The following is a 20937-nucleotide window of genomic DNA, read 5'->3' as shown; positions in this document are numbered from 1 at the left end:
AAACATCAACTGAATGATTATATGCAGTGATACCAACAGATTGCCTATGCCAAAGAACTGAGTATAAAGGAAATCACAACTTCCCACCATTAATCTCATACTGATCCTGAGCTTCATGAAGCAAGGCAGGCCAAGAATCAAACTCAATATTTTCTATGAGTATGTTAAGAGAATAATAGGTTCCAGTTGATCGGAAATAGCGAATTTTGAGCCATTTTCTTATAATATCCAGACTCTGCCAAGCAAGAATTGCAACCCTGAAAGAGCCTTAGCAAAAGGGGTGCTTGAAGGGATAGCTAGTAGCATTTCTATAACATCCAAGATTTTCTAGAGATCAGGATGTTCTTCCCATTTAGTGTATGCCTGCAATTTGATTTCGGAACATATTTCCAACTCCAAACTTTGATTCTTGGTCAGTTAATAACAGTCTTACTTGATACAACGTAGTTAGGGTGGTTAAAGCCTGCAGGGACAACCTAGTAGGTTGCCTGTACTCCTGAATTTTAAGTTTGGATTCCAGTCTGGCCCTCTCGACTTGGCGTTTTTCTGACCATCAGCAGTACTTGAGGTAGGTGAACAGTTATGCAGTGATCCTGACAAGGTTGAGCCAAGAAGCTGATCTTCTGCAGATAACGTAAGAGGTTTTGGTGAATCAATCTTTCCATGGCTCAACGTTTCAATGGAATAATCATTTCCACATTCTGTTTGTAGAACCCCATTCACAAAATTGTCACTACTTTCCTTTTCAAGAGCCAGGTCAGGAGCATTTGACATGAGTTGCAGAACATCAAAAAGGAAATTCGGATTGCCACCATATGACTCATCCACAGGATGGCTTTGTGCTTGTACAGACACTCTGAAGAAGTCATCATTCTCGAGATGGCTTGCATCAGATAATTTGCCACCCAGATCAGTCTCATTGTCAACAGCATTTGAAAATTCAGTACCAGGTTTAATATGGTCACAGGACGTTCCATCCAATTCTGGTTCCACCATTGAAACTTCCTTCAAACTTTTTCCACAATTCATAGCCAGAAGCATAACATTCAAATCTTTACGAGACGAAGTACAAGATGCCTCTACAAATTCAGACCATACAGTGCACCAGACAGATAGCCATCAGAAGACCAGTTGCATGTTGTTCCCAATAAACCCACCATTTAAAGACTCATTTAAAAAAAAACCATAAGCTTTCTGCTACAAACCTGACCTAATTCCACTACCCCTTTTGACTGCCAATAGCTTCAGAGAATTCCCCAGGTCTAAGGAGTGCTTGCAGCAGCAACTAGATGAGCAAGTACTTGAGAGCATGCAGTTTATTTGCTGTTGCGTTGAGCCTAAAGTTTCTTTTCTGAAGACGGTTTCTTTCCTCTCTACAAAGCCTACTTTCCATAGCTTGCAATTTAGTGAATGCCTTCTCATCCTCATTGCTCAATGTCTGAAAGAGTAAAAATGAAGGAATATTGCGTAATGTGCTAAGAAATCACATGAAGTAAGAACCAAGATCAATTGGTTCACGTATGCTTGTCAATGCTCGTGGCCCCTCTCCTGAAACATGTATGGATTGCCATGCTGGTAGTGATGAAGTTCGCAATGGTCCTTGTGGAGGTCTTGCTATTTCGGATGTTGGTTTAGACTCTTCTATGGTTTCTGTTATTTTAGATCAAGCCCATTATATTCTGTTCGCACAGGAAAAAATCATCATTGAATGTATCACTTGATCTTTCATCACGATCTGCCTCCTCAAATTCTAGGATCGAAGCACCTGCAGAATTATTCTAAGCTATGTCTATGCTAGAAGATGGACAAGACTGCCTCTTAACTTCACTTCAAATAGCTGGAATTTCTGAACCCTTACGATTTGGATGGCAAGGTGGCTTTGAAGGGAGTCAATTTCTAATCAGACTGCACAGTCTTCGAATCGCAGTTTTTGTTTTAAGAAGTGAAACAGATTCACCAAGAGATGCAAGGCTTTGATCCAACTTTAGTGCATAATTACTAGAACCAGCCATTGTCGAACTACTCACTATACATTCTGATTCAAATAAAATCCTTTCTATCAAATGAGTTTCATTTCATCAACTGCCTTAATCCTTTTTAATTTTGAACATGAGAGAAGGAGAGCATTATAACTTCTGTTTCGATTTTCCCATTTCCAATAACATTTGCCTCAGCTTTTGGAGAAAAGCTTCATCATCTGGCCTGGCCATTTGCAATGCTTCCGGGAAATTCTTACAGCCTACATCATCTTGATCACTTGGTTTGCAGTGAAAACCGCTTGTTTCTATAAGATGAGCAAATATTGGTTCCGCATTTGGTGTATGGGTGGATGCCAGAAACCCCACTCTTTCATCACAAACTGAGTCTTCATCATAGGGTGAGTGCTATTGAAGCATTAGAAATCCTCCAATTAAAATATTTGAGCGTTCCAGAACGTCTTGGCAGAGTACCTCCAGCACTATGGGAAACAAATGTGAAATGCTTGGCTGGATTCAGGGCAATGTAGTCCTCCAGTAGTGCAGCGATTTTGATGTGTTCCTGGCTGATTTCAAAAGCATTCTGTTGTTCTTTGAGGTCAGCAACCTGACCAATAAAAACTTCAGCACTTGTATCAAGTACCAAGACATCTTGGGTCAGTAGATCATCTTGACTATTTCATTACTGTTTTCTTCGGGCTGCCCTTCACCTCTTTGCTTCCAGTATTATAGCCCCCTTCTGCCGGTTGGCTATCATTAGACATGGGAGCATCCGATTGTTGATTATGCTGAAGTCCTGAACTCTGGGTTTGCCTTTCAGCATGAGTGTTTGCTGGAGCAATACTGCGTAATTGAGATATGAAATGCTTCTCTACTGCTTATGCGATAATGATAGGCTAACTACTCCCTTGTGGTTACCCATCATCAAAATCAAAATTCGAAACTGGCCTTCTCAATTTGCAGCCTGTATTGGAACATTCATTTCATGGGGTGGATTGTAATGAAAACTAATCTCAATCCCAGCTATGGCAGCGTCCTCACTCGATATCGTTTTCTCCATATTCTAGAACGGAGCAACAAACCCTCAAAGGCTCCTTGGGATCAGACTTAGGAGACTGTCTTTCAAGAACATGAATGCTAGCAATTTTGATAAGTTGTGACATTGCATCTGAGCCTTTTGGAAAGTGAGTTTTGAAAGGACTTCAAAGTAGAATTCTGAACTGCAATGTAATGAGCATGACAGCCTTGGAAGTCTTATTAGAAGAAGCTCAAATTTCCTCCATTGGAAGCCTCAAATTCAACAACTTCTTGATTCTTCAGAAGGGGTACCCTCATCACTAGAGTTTTCCAACTGGATGAAAGCATTAGCCTCGAATACAACAACTTTCGGATTAGTTGACTCAAATTCGAGAAAATCGTAATCCTCAACTTCCCATAAGAGGATCGACCTTTACTCGTCCATCTGTCTTACTTTCAGAAGTGATAAATTGTCTAGTAGGGCCATTATTGAGGTGAACTGACTCAGGAATATTTTCACTAACATATGCAGGAATTTCGAATGGAATCAAATGAGTCTTTACAAGATAACCCCAAACTTCATCCCTTTTAAACCTTTCATTCATCACTATGAAATTGAATTCTTCAGTGAACTACACAATAGACTTCTGAGACTGTTGAGCAGAGGCTGTCAATGGCAACAATGGTGCTTGAAATGCTGGAGTAGACATTGTGCTCAAAGTATTAGGAGAAGTTGATGTTAGAGCAACCTTATCCATCTGACCAGGGTATACTTTTGGTGAGGAAGAAAGCATGGATGACATGGGTTGTGCTAATTGATCAGGAGTTAATAAAGTTGGAGGTAGAGTCAGAAGGAGGCCAGAGGTGGAACCCCCAATTGTGGATGCAGAATGATGCAGGGGATGGATAGGAGGCACCGATACCAGATCAAAAACTATTTTACCAGTAATTGGAGCTTCGATGGTGTTAACGTCTTGATAAGATGAAGGAAATGAAGGCATGTTTATTATATTCGAATTTACAGGTACAGAGTATGATGGTAGAGTTGCCTTTGCAAACAAGGACATTGTATCAGAAGAAGTAGAAAATTGTTCCTGAGTAAGAGAATATGAAAAATTTTGAAAGTGCAGAATTCAACGGGGTAAGTGAAGACATAGAATTAGATGGTACAAGTGAAGGTGTAGGATCACATGCTATAAGCCAAGGTGCAGGAGCAATGCGTTCCAATGCATTTGTCAAGCTCACAAATAGGGATGCCTGAATTTCAGGAGCCTGCAACTCATTCGGCAATGCTGAGGGAAATGACGTTGTGGATGTTGCCTGAGGGGAAGGTTGTTGTGGAGCATGAGAGGTACTGATTGATGTTTTATTATATCCTTGCCAATACATTGACATGGCATGAGATGGCACACCAACAATTTGAGTGGTTTGCGGTTGGCCCAATTGAGATTGCTTTCAGACTCTCGCTGCAAAAAAAGAAGATCGAAGATGACGACGACAATGTGAATCGATCTATGGTTCTGGCAGCGAATGGGGATTGGACATGCAGATTCTGGAGACAGTGACTTGAGGCTTCTTGCGAATTTAGCAAGCTTAACCAGACCATTCTTGAAGGCAACTTCTCATGTCAGTTTCCACCCCTCGAAGTCAAGCTACGAAGCTTCGTCTGGTCTATGAAATTTGCCCCACATAAACAGGTAATACCACAAATTCAGCAATGTCATTGAGCCTACTGACAGTTTCTATCATGGAGATACAAGTTCTAAGCAATCACTCATTTTATAAGCGATCAAAGCATAAGCAGGAATATTGTCTTGCATAGTTTCCTTTCTTCAAACAAGCCATGCATTCCAGAATATACAACTCTTCTCTTTCTGAAGTACAGAACATGCCTAAGATCTACGTCTGGGGACAAAATATTTTCATAATCTACATAGGACTGTGCTCCATTGCTTACAGAAACATCATTGAATCTCACCCTCCCAGAAGAGCACATAAGCAGTAGCGGATTTGATGTTCTCTTCATTTAGCTGTTATATGACCATCATCAAAATTGTGCCACTTGTCTTCATCTAGAAGTTTTCCATGTGCAGTGCAGTACTTCATCTTTCGTGACCAAATCAATTCGATAATAAGTCTCGAATCTAGGCTGGTCATTTCACACAAAGGACCAGTTTAAAAATTGTAATAGAGATTGTTAGCATTCTGTTCATTGGGCAAGGGGTCATACTCTGTGCCATGATGATTCAGAAGACTGCTATTGGAAAATAACCTTCATAAATTTCTGGATTATATTGAGGCTACTTAATGAATTATTTGCTCACAGGTTTGTAGTGCTCAGGCGCACGATAGAACTAGTCAGACGGGGCATGAAACTAAATTCCATCTCTCTTATTCTTGTGAGAATTTATGAAGTTTTCTGAATCAATGCTGTCCCACCAGGCTTCAAGAACTCGAGATTCATTTGAACTTTGCTCAATATAACTTGAGGATTTGTTGGCGAGAAATACATCATAGAGCCATGATACCAAAACTCACAAGACACCATTTTGTTCAAAACAAAGTATTGAATTTGCCAGTCATGGGAAGTTCTTTAATTTCCATCCTGAAGTCTCTCAACTCCAGGCACCTTTTCGGACTTGATTTTAGAAACTTGTGAGACTTTAACTTTCTATTCCTTTTCAGCTATGAAACTTTGTGCCTCAAAATGTTAGCAGGTAGGGCTACCAAGGGGAAATTGATCAGAACTGGAAGGCTTCTCAATCCTGAAACCCAACCATTACCAGATAATTCAAACTCTACTACAAGTTGATCATCCCCTTTTTCGATTGGAAGTCATCCTCAAATACCCTTCCTTTTCATGAGTAGTTTGTGCGCCAAAATTATCGATGACAGTGTTCAGAGAGTAAGGCTCGTCATGGGAATTCTTTCTCTCGTAAGGCTTAATTATTCTCTAGTTGCAGCTTCGTCCAGAGCATCAGTAACCCTTTACTTGACATAACCCTCCAAAATCCCTTCATTATTCTAAATTAGTTCAAGATGCCCCCCCATCTGCAGAACATCACGATGGTATTCAGCTTCCTGTTCCTTCTCTCAGCAATCTCAATTTCCTTCGAAGTCTGGTATGTGCCTTTCAGCTATTGCCTGAACTCCAGTATACTGAGCAGGCTTCAAAACTGCTCTCTGGCCAACAACATTCAAAGTCATTCATATCTCAATTATCTGATTCATAGTCCACTTGAAGAGAACAGTAAGTGACCAAATGATGCCAGCTTGTCATTAAATTCATCGTCAGCCTCATTTTTTAATAATCTAGTCAGTCTTGTTTCCCTTTGAGAACCTCAATAGCCGACATTCAGTTATCATTGCATCCAAGTCATCACAACCTAGTTGGGAAGCTACACGGAATTCCCTGTCATGGGAATTAAAATATTCAGGACAGACATCAAGCATGAGTTCGACATAGTCATCCAAAGGCAGACCAAGCTTTTTCTCCTCTTCCTTCTCAAGCATATCTCAATGTTGGCATTCCAATTGTATTCCATATCAGAATCAACAGCCGATGACCTTCTTCTGAGCTCTGATTTCAGCACTTTCACCCCAATCACATCTTCACACTGACATTCGAGTATCACAACCTTTACAGCAGCAGGTTGTCTGCAATGGTCATTGTCGAATATCTTTAAGCAATTAAAATTAAAACCAGATTTTAAACCTGAACCATGAACCAGTAGGTACTCTACCATAAAACTTAATCACATAACCGAATCCAACAAACTTCAATTAAGACATCAAAAACGAATTAAAAAGGCATAAACAGAGGAAGAGTCGAGCAGGGGAATCCCATCCAAATTCAAGTTCTATGACGAGAGCTGCCAACTGCAGCTTGGGGGAAAGACCTATGCAGGAACCTTAATACAATTATCAAAAGCTCCTTATGCCAATGCCTCTCCCATGTTAAGTTCTCCCGAATCAGCGAATTCTCTTCAATAGGTTGACTTCATTCTATTGTATCTTCAACAGAGCCAAAAGTCATTTTGCTTTCAGAAACAACTTGGATACTCCATCCTCCAGAATCCTTAATATTCGGAAATCACACAAGTTCAAAGGTGACCAATCTTTTTTGTTTTTCTCATCATTCTAGTTTTCCTGATATTTCCAAACCAAAGATGCCCATGAGGATTTGCACCGACATCAGTAGCTTTTGTATAGATTCCTCCACCTACTCTGCCAAAGAGAGCCATGGAAGAACCATCAAGGCCATAACTAGTTATAGCCCCAAAAAGGCCTTCCCAATCATCACCATAGTATATCTTGAAGAGGTTGTTGGCAATATAGAGGACCAAAAGACCATTTGCAGCAAGAAGGAAACCCATGACTGCACCAGATCTAAATGCAGTGATAAAAGCCTTCCTAACACCCTTCCTTGCCTCTAGAGTGGTTCTGACATTTGCATAAGTGGCAATTTTCATCCCAAGGAAACCAGAAAGCAGAGAAGGAAAACCAGCAAGCAAGAAGGATATTGTGCTGAAGATAGCATTGGCAAGTTCTGGCTTGCACATCTCTCATTCGTTGTATGAGCAAGGTTGGCTCTTTGTGCTGAAACCCTCCACAGAGCCAAGGAAAACGAAAATCAAGATTGCAAAAGCAACCATGAAGATTCCAACATACAGATATTCGATAAAGAGGAAAAAGGTTGCTCCTTCAGAGATAGCATTTTGTATCTCAGCGCATTTGTGAACGACGCTGTGACCATTGGTGCCTTCTTCTTCCTCAATCAGATACTCAGCGGTGCCATTCTTGCTAGAGTTAGAGAACGAGTGCCGCTTTGGAGAAAGCTTGACGCGAGAGACCAGAATCCACTGAACCACAAAAAAGATTATCCCAATGATGGCGCAGGCCGGAACCAAGATCTCAGTGCCAGAATCTGACATAATCGCCATAGACGGACGGACAGTCCGACAAACTCCGGCGCCGGAAAACCAATATTACAAGAACACGAGAGAGAATAAAGGAGTTGTCTTTGGCTCCGGTTCTCTCACTCTACTCCACCACGATGCTTCAATTTCAGAATCAATTTCTAGTTGTTGTAAGGACGTTTCTGAATCGATTTCTGTTGGATGAAACACAAGAGTCCTCCTCAAGGATGTTCATTGTCCTTGTTAAATTGTTGCCTGACGAAGAAAGGGTACCGAAAAAAAGAAAGAAAAAAAAAAAGAACTCCAGAAAACAGAGTTAGGAAAAGAGTGCATAACCAAGCACATATTTAAACACATTCAGCAGGAGAAACGATCAGCTCTAAATGTCCACAACAATCAATCAAGATAACACCGGGATTTGCAAAAAAAAAAAAAAAAAAAAAATCTGGAGTTAAGAAATGTGAATTTCATGTAGCCGTACCTGGGAGAACCTGCCTTTGAGAAGTATTCCTCGGCTTCAAGTGAGATCGATTCTCTTTCTCCAAAACCCCTCTAAAGACCGGTGGACACGAGTTCTTTTTCTTCTCACCAAAGCGAAAAAAAAAAAATTCTTCCTTTCTCTCTCCTCTTCTCAATGCGTGCTGTCAATCCCTCTCTTTTGAAAACCCACCCACCCCCCCCCCCCCCCCTTTTCTTTTTTTTTTTTAAGGATAGGTTGAAAAAAAAAAAACTAAAAATAATGGGTAGATTTGATAATTCTTATGAAGGCCTTATTAGACCAATTTACCCTGAATTTCTCAAATTCATTTACCAATTGAGAAGTACATCTTCTTTCCTGACAATTATAAAGTATAAGTATAATACAAATGCAATATAGTTATAATAAAAAAATATTAATATTACGATACATTATAATATACCAAAATGACAAAATATGGAATTCTCAATTGACAAAATATGGAATTCGTTTTTTACTGAACTAACGTTTCTAGGTTATCATGTTGTATTCCTATCATAAAGCATCATTACAAGCCAAAATTATAAAAAGACAACAAAAATATATTATTGTAATTTCAATACATGAAGTTGTTGATGGTAATCCAAATGTATAAAAAAAAATCTATAAAATTAATTTTTTATATAAAAATATAAATGTACAATAAAAATACACTACAATTACAATATAAATACAATAACATTACAATACATTATGCTAACGTAAAATTTTCAAATTTTCAAATTTTGTATGAAATTGGGCAATTGTGGGTTTTTTTTATATAAAAATATAAATGTACAATAAAAATACACTACAATTACAATATAAATACAATAACATTACGATAAGATAAAATTTTTAAAATTTCAAATTTCTTATGAAACTAGGCAGTTGTGGGTTTTTTTGGCATATATATGTCTAATATACAACAAATATTGTTCTTTATTATACAAAATATGTCTCAATTGATTATAATTTTGAGTTTTCAATGAAAATTCAAACATGTTCATAAATACTCAAATAAAGTGGTTCCAAACAACCAAGAAACAACTGAGAAAATTTTTTCTTTTGCCATGTCAAACAAGTCTCAACAACAAAACTAAAGTGCAAACATTTTCAATGGAAATCAATAATAATCATATCAAACAACCCGGAAAATAAATTAAAAATAAAAACACATCTTCAATATGACCAAAATAATATAAAAAAATTCAAAATAATAAATTTAAATAACATTTTATACAAAAAATGTAATTTCTTTCTCAAAACCTCCTTCAATATTTCATATCTAATATCTTGCATCTACATTGTTAAAATTATTAACTTTTCCTTCATTCAATCCGATTTTTAAATTATTTATTTATTTTTCCATAAATTGACTTCTTCTTTTTTGTATTTAAAAAAAAAAAAACTGACCTTTAATGGATTTCTTGCTAGATTCACAAAAAAAAAAAAAAAAAACAAGTTTTGTGTAAATGATTGCAGATAATGACCTGAAGTGCTGGACCTTTTTCCTTTCCCTTTTTTCTTCTACAACACCGACAAGCTCCAGGTAGGTTAAAGAAGACTCTTTTTTATTTTCTGTTGCTTTTCACTTATTAAGGGTAGTATTGACATTTAAATAAAATAAGGCCTTTGGAGGAATTATCATAATTTTACCCTACCCTTTACAATAATTATCAAATTTACCCACCCTCATCGGTCATATTTTTCCCCAGCCTACCCTTAAGGGTAATTCTCCCTTCTTTTTTTTATATCCGTTTTTCCAAAAGGAAATTTTCATTTTTCCCACAAAAAAAACTGCCACTTTCCTTTCTCCAAAATTCCGATGACTCTCCATCCATAGATGATAGCCCATTTCCTCATGCCAAAAAAGCCAAGAAATATGATTTAGAAAACTTATAATAAAATAAAAATAATAAAGAAAGTTATACAAGTCATGCAATCATGCAAGTCATATAAAATGTGAGTCTAAAAATGCCTAAGTGGGCCTAAGGTGATACTTAAGTGAGCATAAGGTGTTTAGGACAGTGTCTAAGTCTAAATTAGGGCTGCTAAGAGTCACAATAGGGGTTAGATAAATCTCTCAACCAAAGTTTCTAAAGTGGCTAAAAAAATGTAAGTAGTATAAGTAGCAATGGGCCACTAGGGAATTGTTGTAAAATACCAAACGAACACATAACAAGACATGTGCTAAAAGGACAAAATTGAGGGTCTACACCCCCATACATGATGCCACGACCCAAGCCGTAACACGTTTTGCATGTCATCGCCCGTGCCACAACACTTGCAATGACCCATGACATGGTGGTAGAGGTTGTGCCAAGACACATGACGCATACCATTATGCATGCCAAGGCTCATGTCATGATAGGTGCCATGACCCACGTTGTGAAACTTGCTAACACCACTCGTCCTTAATTTGGATTTTGACCCCGATGCCTTGACAAGGTTCCGAATTATGGCTATTCCTAATCATGGAATGTTATTAATCCATGGATTCATGTTGCAAATTTTTTTCCCTAATGGTAACCAAATTTTAAAATTATTTAAACCAATTTTATCTAAATTTTCCTATTTTTTATATATTTTTTAAGTAAAAAAAAATTAAAATAAATATTGTTGGACAAAGAGAGTTGCATCGATCCTTGGATTCATGTTTAAGAATTTTTTTCCCATCACAAATACAATTTGTAAAAATCTTTAAAGTAATTGTTACTAATTTTCCTTCTTTTTTTTTTTTACTATTTTTCTAAGTAAAAAAAAATTAAAATAAATAATTTTTTTGCTAAGAGAATTTTACCAATCCTTGAATTCATATTCCAGAAAATTTTCCCTAGTGAAATACAATTTTTAAAAATATTTACACTAATTTTTACTAATTTCCCCTATTTTTTACTATTTTTTAAGAAAAAATATTGAAAATAATAATAATAATTTTTAAAAGATAATGTTGCATTAATTCATGGATTCCTATTTCATGTATTTTTCCCATGTGAAATACAATTTTTAAAAATATTTACACGATTTTTCCCTATTTTTCAAATAAAAAATTAAAATAAATATTTTCTAAACCCATTTTTTTTCTTTTTTTCATGGGTTCATATAATTATTATAAAGAGATTATGAAAAAAAAAAAATTGGAATTCTTTTCTAATTAAAAAACACCATTATGTTTCCTCAAACATGTGTCATGCCTCCTTAAGACATTTCCAAAATGACTCAAAATGCTCTTTAATTGGGGAATGGGGTGTTTGCCTCTATGGGCCTGGCAGCACCACCTGCCTAGGCATACAAGCAGTGCTTGCCGCCCTTAGTGTGCAGTCGCCCATGCCACCGTAGGCATGCACCGTCATATGCCACCCTTATGCCCATGACAAGCTAATGCGAATAGAGCACACCCACAACATCGTTCGGAGCTCTCACACACAACTGCAGTCACCCCGTGCCCCATCCACGTTGCTCCCCCAACGCATCCCATGCCTTTCACCCCACGTTGCCTATGGAAAAGCATGCAAATGTACCTCCTCCCTATTCAATGAGTGTTCTCCTTGCATACTTGACCCTGTCCCTCGTTGCCTCAGCTTGTAGCAAACATGTTGCCTTGGAAAAACGTGTCAATAGGCAACATTGCAGCTCACCTTGAGGGCTTACCCATGCCTCCCACCCGACCATCAAAAGACATGTTAATGTTCCTTTCCCCATGGAACGAGTGTCATTCCCACACACTTGGCCCCATCTTAGCTCGTCAAGGAGCACTCAAGCCCTCAAGGAAGCATGTTGCCTTGGAAAAATGTGCCAGTAAGCAATGTCATAGCTCACCCCGAGGGCTCACCCATGCCTCCCACCCAACGTTGCCCATCAAAAGGCATGTGCATGTCCCTCCCCCTCATACAACGAGTGTCTTTCCCACACACTCGACCCCGTCTCAACTTGTCGATGAGTCCCCAAGCGGGCATGTTGCCTCAAAAAAACATGCCAATGAGCAAATGTTAGGATAAAGCCCTTAAAAGCATTACATGATGTAATAAATTTAGAATTCATTATTTATTTAATGATGTTCCAATTTCACTTTTATCTATCCTTATTTCATGTATTATACTTTATGAGCATTCTTACCTACATATTTTGCATTGTACGTGGCTTAGGTACATTAGGAATTACACAAAAGATCTAAGTTATAGGTTCCTTGCAAATAGATGACTTGTTCACAACTAGTTCATGGGTCTAGGCAACCCATTAGAGGTTGTAGTGTACCACCTCCTAAGTGAAGGGATGACAGGTCTTAGCTATTGGAATGGGTTTCCCATGGTGAGTGCACTAGTGTGTATGGTTACACATTGGACAAGACCTATGGTGAGTCATGACTTAAGGCTATCAAGTAGTCACAACTTCACCAAGCTGCTTCATTGTGTTGTCTCTCAACCTTGAGAGAATATTAAGTTTATGCCAAAGTTAGCAATGACTTTGATCTATGGGTGAGATCATAAGCTTATCACATATTCCCTATGGATTGGGTCATTCTTGATGGAGGCTAGTAGCAATAAGTATTTTCAATAGAAGCACCATGATATCTCTTAGGATTGAGACACTATGTCTTTAGGTGATCCTAAGGAGGTGTGTTCATGGAAACTATGATCATTGTAGTTCCTTAAGTGGAACTTGACATAGGCTCTTTGAGAGCTAAGATATGTCAATTGAACACACAATAGGAAGATCTATAACTCAATGATGGTAGAGGTAGTCTTGGCAGGTTGATAGTTTTCACCTTATTAGACTACGGACACTAGTTCATGGGGAGATTGAACACAATGGATAACAGGTCACAAACCTGATCACTTGGTGTCTCGTTGTTATTTATATATGATATTAAAGTTCAGTTGATTATCTATAGTGGGATATTGAATTAACTTTAGAATTGGATTATGAGGGAGCTAGTATTCCTATGGGTCTCAATGGTCCCCACTCTAAGCTCATATACCTTATTGTCATGGATTATGAAGGTTGAATTGGCTATAAGTTCACTTTTGTGCATAAGGGCATTTTAGTAATTACACAAGGTTGCATAAGGGTAAGTGAACAAGGTCTCTAGATTGGGCTAATTGATTAATTAGTAGGCCTTATTGGGTTAAATGACTCACCAAAGAGCCCTCGAGCCCTTGAGTAGGAATGTTGTCTCGATAAAACGTGCCAATGGGCAACGTCGTGACTCACCCGGGGGGCTCACCCATGGCTTTCGCTTGACATTACCTATTGAAAGGCATGCGAATGTCCTTTTCCCCCTCATGTAACAAGTGTCCTCCCCACACACTCGGTCGTGCCCCTCCTCTTCCTAGGTTACCAAAGAGCCCTCAAGCGAGCTTGTTGTCTTGGAAAAGAGTAGATGCATCATTGCCATGCCTATATCGATCCTATGAAGGCTTCACTCGTTACTCTCGCACGCTTATCAGGAGGCACCTCTTGACGAGTCGTGATTCAATGCATGATGTCGTGTCATAGTGAACTTGATGGCGTGTGAGTGGTGTTTGGATCGCGTGGGTCGGCAAGCTCTTTTTTCCTTCTTTTTATTTTTTTATTTTTTATTATTCAATCAAATGAATGATTTAACCTTTCTTTCACAGCCATTAAAATCCTTGAATCTTCATAGATGATGCTCCAAGAAATATCTAATCTTTATTAGCATCATTGAGGAAATCTTCTTTTGTAACCCTCCAAAGATTGTAAAAAACAGGACTTTACATCAAAAATGAAATTACATGCTCCTATAACGAAGCTTACAATCCAATCTATCGAAAAGATTAAAACTTTACAAGAGAAAAAGAAAGTTTATGCTCATTTAATGGAGCTAACAACCAAATCTATGAAAAAACAAAGAAAGAAAACAAATCATCTCATTTAATCATCACAAGCAATAATAAAAAGGAACATACAAGCGTCCCTTGGCCATGGGATAATAGTAATGCTAAAAAAAAATGTTAACACACCCTAAATAAATATCTAAGCATGCTTATAACATTATGTTCTAATACCAATTGTTGGCATCTTAGATTTAAGTAATAGAAGTACTACCAATTTTTTTTAAAATTGATCTTTTAGGATTGAAGTACTAACATTTACATTTGGATGTTCCCAAACTTTAAATTCCAAATGTTAAAGATGATCTCAAAGTTGTTGGAAGTCTCGTAAACCTACGATCTTTTGCCTAATGACTCAACCTTGTTCTTGGCACATTTTCAATGGGAAAGAAAAGAGGGTGAAGGTTATGACTCTCTTTCTCTCTGGATGATGGAAAACAAAAGTTATGAAAATCCTAACCTCTAAGGGGTATTTGTAGGAATCTTAACTGGGATTAAGTGACTTGAGCCCAGATGGGCTTAGGTCACTTAATCTAGACCAAAATGGGTCCTAATTGGTTAAATAACTTGATAGGGCCTACTAATTAATTAATTACCCTAATCCAATGACCTTATTCACTTACCCGTGTGCAATCTTGCATAATTACCAAAACACCCTTATGCACAAAAGTGAACCTAAAGCCAATCCAATCCTCATAATTTGTGTCAACAAGGTATATGAGCTTAGAGCGGTGACCATTAGGACCCATAAGAGTATTGGCTCCCTCATAATCCAATTATGAAGTTGATTCAACATCCCACTATAGAGAATCAATTGAACTCTAGTATCCTATGTAAATAACAATAAAACACTAAGTACTTGGGTTTGTGACCTACTATTCACTACATGTAGACTCTTCATGAATTGGTGTTCATAATCTAATAAGGTAGTGCTATCACCTATCAAGATTACCTCTCAAATCATTAAGTTACAGATCCCACTTATTATGTGACTAATTGACATATTCTAGCTCTAAGAAGCACATGTCAAATTCCACTAAAGGAATTATTGTGGCCACAGATTGCATGATCACAAGTCCTTTGGATCACCCAAGAAAACACATTGTCTTATTCCCATTAGATATTATGGTGCCTATATTGAGAATACATGTTGCCACCAGCCTCCATCAATAGTGAACCAATTCATAATAATATATGACCACTTTAGTGTCTCACCCAAAAGTCAAAGCCTCTTGTAGTATAGTAGCTTGGTGAATCATAATAATTGATGGTCTTGCGTTATGATTCATCGTAGGTCCTTTCCAGTGTAGATCACATAACTAGTGCACTCACCATGGGAAACCCATCCTGACGACCAAGACAAGGCGTCCCTCCAATTAGAAGGTGGTGCACTACAGTCTCTACTGGATTGCCCAAATCCATGAACCAACTATGGACAACTTATCTACTTACAAGGAACCTATGATTTGTATCTTTTATGAAACTCTCAATGCACCTAAGTCATGTACAATGTAAGAGATATGGACTGAATGCTCAAATCAATGTCAATACACCAAAAGGATAGCAATAAAATATTTAAGTCTAACTTTATTACATCATATCTTACTTTTAGGGTCTCAATCCCAACAAAATCAATATCAATACACCAAAATGATAGCAAAAGAATGGTTAAGTTTAACTTCGTTACATCTTGTCTTACTTTTACGGGCTTAATCCTAGTAGTGCATACCCTTTAGGCATTTCAACAACTGTGCACTTCTCAAATGCGTTGAGAGGAAAGTACACCACACCACGACATTTTGCATAAGACTCACAAAGCACATCCCAATGACCATAAGTGATCTATTATTCATCAATAAGCCAAACACACATCAATAACCTAAGGTGCGTAATTTTCCTCAATAAGCAACGCGCACCTTCCTAATAATAAAGTGTGTTCTCTCCTCCAACTATGAAGTGCACCAAGATAGCTTCTATCTCAACGCATTGCCTTGATCGTTTCACCTAGTGCCCAAGTCACACCTTTCAATCATTGCACACTCATCAAGGTTGTGCGGCAAGTATCGCCCTTATAGCTTTAACTTGTGGACTTGCATTTTTCACGTGCATCCCCACTCAATGGCGAGACTCATTTCTTAGTGAAAAAAGAAATTCAAAAAAGGGAAGTTGCCATATATTTTTGTTTACTTTTAAAGGAAAAAAAATAAGAAATAAAACCCTAAAGTGACTCCTTATTTGGAAAAGACAAGTTTGCCAAAACCAAGTCCAAGTCCTATAGACTTCTTCCAAACCCACCTCATGCTTTCAGATGTAACCCCTTCTCTGAAAATCAAAACCCAATCATGTCTTTAAAAATTTAAAATTAAAAATAATAATTAATCACATACACTAAAAATTAAAAATCAATATCATGCACTAAAATCAAAATCTCAATATTATGCACCAAAAATCAAAATTAATCACATGCACTAAAAATCAAAATCTCAATATCATGCAGCAAAAATCAAAATTTTAATATTATGCAACAAAAATCAAAATCAATCATACACTAAAAGTAAAAAAAAAACTTTAAAAAAAAAAAAAGAATGACTCACTAAAAAAAAAAAAAAAAAACTCCTAAATTAAACATAGAAGTCACTAAAATCACACTAAGGATCCATATAATCCCTCTAAAAAAGTCTCCAAAATGGCCTAAAAATATAGTGATAAGAAAACTAATAGTGGACCACCAAGGGCATGATCAACAACTAAACGAGATAAGATCCTAAGTGTATACCACAAGAGAGTATAAAATGAGGGAAGACTAGTATAAGATGACAAGTGCTAATAGGACAAATTGGAGGGTATACATGACAAATCCATTTGCACACCATGTCGTCACATTGAAAATATAGGAAGTGCAACCACTTACTCCATCCTGACATCTTTTGATTGATGGCTGCGTTGACACACTAGACCACCAGGATGGGTAAAAGGCTTAGCTAACTAAGGACAACTTCAGAGAAATAGGGGGAAATAAATTTTTTCCTATAAATACAAAACCTATAAATAGAAAATGAAGAGAGAGAGGATCACTAAGGAAATAAGTTAGATTGTTTTATGTCTTGTGTTTCTTTTTTCTTGTAATTGTCTCTTTTTATTTTTGATAAATTTTTCCTTTTATAATTTCTACTTTACATTTTTATTATGTGTTTTTCTTTTTGTGTTTCTTGCTCCAACGAGTGAAAGGGATCTAAGGTCCCATGTTTTAGTTTAGTTCACCATTAGTTTAACTATCTGTGGTTGAAAATGCTATTTCTTGGGATAGTAGTTATGAGGACTATAAGGAATAATGACCTAAGCCAAAAGTTATTTGATTGTAAAGAATAATCACTTGAAGACCCCTGTAGCATAAACAACCCTTTCAACATGAGTAAAAACCCATTAGCATTATTTGATTATGAGTATTAAAATCTGAGCAATCAGACCACGTTGGTCTTTCATTGAGGCAATTGATGCTCATGTCAATAGGAGCACTCCAGTTGGTGTAAACCCGTGGCCTAGCCCTAAAGCCATAAGCATAGTACTAGCATTATGTCAGAGGGTTGAACCTAAAGGAATGAATTTCAGTAATCCTCTACTTTTAGAGCTTGTCATTGTTGTTTTTTTTTTTTTTTCCTTTTTACTTTTTATTTTCTAGTTTCTAGGCCCCCTTCCTCTCTCCAAATTTGTCAATATATATTAAAAAATTTGCGTTCCAACCTATACTCATACCCCAAAAACTCTTACTCTTAGCATGGTTAATATAAGGTTCCTTATAGAGACAATCTAACCACTATACATTTGTTAGTTTTTTTATTTTTGGTTTAAAAACTAAAAGTTTCAATGGCTAATCTAGTTAAAAAAAAATTCAGTGAAACTTCATGGTTAAAACTATTTTCAAATTTTTTTAAAAACCAAAGAACAATGATAAACCACACACTTATGAACTACAACCTAAATCCCTCAAATAAAACATACGACCATGAACTAAGAGCTCCAACGGAGACAATTAGGACCCATAGGAAAATATCATATCCCTCATAATCTAATGACAAAATTAACAACATTTCGTTAACAAGAGCTAACTACACTCCAATATCCTATGAAATTACAATGAGACAAAGCTTGGGTCCATGACCTACTAATTATTATGTAGGCTATCTATGAATTGGTGTCTATAATCTAATAGGGTAGTGTTATCAACCCATCAAGATTATCTCTCAAATCCTTGAGTCACATTTCTTCTTATTATGTGATCGACTGACATACTCTAGAAAGAATTATTATGGTCATAGTTTACATGATCACAAATCCTTAGAATCACCCAAGGGAATACATTGTCTTAATTCTAAGAAATATCATGGTGTTTATCTTAAAAATAATTGTTATACCCAATTCCTATGGAATATATGACCACCCTAGGACCTCACTCATAGGTCAAAGCCACTGAAGACCTCAACACTATCTTCATATTCTCTCAAAGTTCAAAGTCCATGCAACATAATAGCTTGGTGAATCATGATTACCTAATAGCCAATGTCATGATTCAACGTATGTCTTGTTCAATGTATAACCATATACAATAGTGTACTCACCATGAGAACCACCTGAATCACCAAGACAAGTCATCCCTTCAATTAGGAGGTAATGCCCTACATTCTCTTATAGATTGCCTAATTCCATGAACCAATTGTGAAATTCTCATTATCTTGCAAGGAACCCATGACTTAGATTTTTTATGCAACTCCTAATACACTTAAGTCATGTACAATGCAAGTGATACAAGCATAAATGCTCAGATAATTAATTAATGCAATCAAGTATGCAAGTGACACAAGCATAAATGCTCATACAATTAATTAAAGCAATCAAGGATATAAATGGGAACAAGAAATCATAATAAATAAATATATTAATTAATTCTTATTATGTTGCAACATGTCATGCTTTCAAGGATTCTATCCTAAGGGTTCTGTCTCATCATGGTTTCCAATATTGACAATGATGCCTTATTACAAGCCAAGAAGACAGTCATTAATTGTTGTTGCATATTATACAATTCATAATGGAATTTATCTATCAACACTGAATAATCAATTATTTAGGCAATATGAGGTAGGCATCCTTTTCCAAGGTGAAGTGTCGATCACAAGTAGCATAGTCCACTTAATTGATTTGTCTATTGAGAGTGTACCAATTATGACAACTTGTAAGGATCAAACCAATCAAGTTATATATATATTTAGTATTATGTCATGTATATTTAATTGATAATAATTAAATACAATTTTAAAATTGCATTGATCACTACAAAAGGAGGATGGAGAAAAGACCCTTATGTTATTGTAGCCATAGAGCAGGCACCCTTTCATTTCTAAAAAAGAGAACTATAGTGTTGGTTCTATTATTGTCCATTATATCATGTAGGTATATCTATTTAACTCAAAAAAAAAATGATATTGATGAAATATACAAAACATACTTCATTCTTTTTAATAAATTTCATATTTTAAGAACATCTACACTACTTTATTTAAGGTAACAAGTATGATCCATAGCAACTTCAAGTACTAGTTGTCAACTTACGACCCCTAATACTTATAATAAATCCCTAGAGTTACTTTTGTTTATTGGTTGTTGTAAGTAGTATCATCATTTGTTCCTTGTTATTTATCATCTTTCTTTGTCTTATTTTCTTTATTACTAAGTAAAGGTATATACTATCTTAAAAATTGTCATCATGAACCCTATCAACACCTTATCTAAGGGTTATTTGGGCAGATAGGCTAAAACAATCATCAAATTGCAAGAATGACCTCCCTTCTTAATTTTGCTGAAAGATGACCCATTTTGGACTCTTTTACCTTTTTAATTTGTTTTTTACTTTTTTAATTTGTTTCCCTCCAAAAGCATGTCTTCTTACTTATTTTGTTTATTTCATGATATATATCATGAAATGAAAAAGAAAAACCAAATAAGTTTAAGTTTTCAATTAAAATGATAATATATATATATATCATGAAGGGTGTTCACCTTTTTACGCATGGGAGTTAAATTTTGTTTAAAAAAAAACTAAATAAGGTTAAGGTTTCTATCATAATCATAACATGAACTATATTATAGTTAAGTTTTATATGGGAAAAACTTAATTGATGTTAAGTTTCCCTTTCATCTATACAAAACTTAATGATAATGACCTAAATTGTACTGTGGTTAAGTTTCATTTAAAAAGAACTTAAATGAGGTTAAGTTTTCATTTTATCTACAAATCTTAATTAAAAATCCAATGAAAACTCAATCCCAATTAAAAACAACTGCAAAAAAAACTCTAACAAAATAACAAAAATCTTTGGAAAAAAATAACTATAAAAAACCCCAACCAAAAAAAAAATCATAAAAGTTTCAATACAAATGTAAAAAAACCAAAAACAATAAAATCCAAACAATGCAAAAAAAAAAAAAAAATACCCTAACAAAAACATCTACAAACCATAAATGCAAAAAATCTCGACTAAAAATAACTGCAAATATCTCAATAAAAAACAATACCTAAAACCCCCTGACGAAAAGCTACGGCAAAAATAGAGAATGAAAATCTTGAAAAAAGAAAAAAAATAAAGATGAAAGAATTTTACAACAGATTTTATCCCTTG

At 36.1% G+C, this 20937-nt stretch overlaps 1 long non-coding RNA gene across 1 annotated transcript; it reads right to left on the bottom strand.

Moving 5' to 3' along the window:
- Window positions 1–1028: 1028 nt before the first annotated feature.
- On the bottom strand, window positions 1029–8561 carry LOC132254410 (uncharacterized). The gene is made up of 2 exons (XR_009466696.1): window positions 8394–8561; window positions 1029–8167 (listed from the first exon to the last, which is right to left on the bottom strand). It is a non-coding gene; the product is annotated as an uncharacterized LOC132254410 (long non-coding RNA).
- Window positions 8562–20937: the final 12376 nt, after the last annotated feature.

Source organism: Vitis vinifera, chromosome 10 (genome assembly GCF_030704535.1).
Source record: "Vitis vinifera cultivar Pinot Noir 40024 chromosome 10, ASM3070453v1".
In the NCBI taxonomy this organism is placed as follows: domain Eukaryota; kingdom Viridiplantae; phylum Streptophyta; class Magnoliopsida; order Vitales; family Vitaceae; genus Vitis; species Vitis vinifera.
The sequence above is the reverse complement of the archived record's forward strand: the minus strand, read 5'-3'. Positions and strand labels throughout refer to the sequence as shown.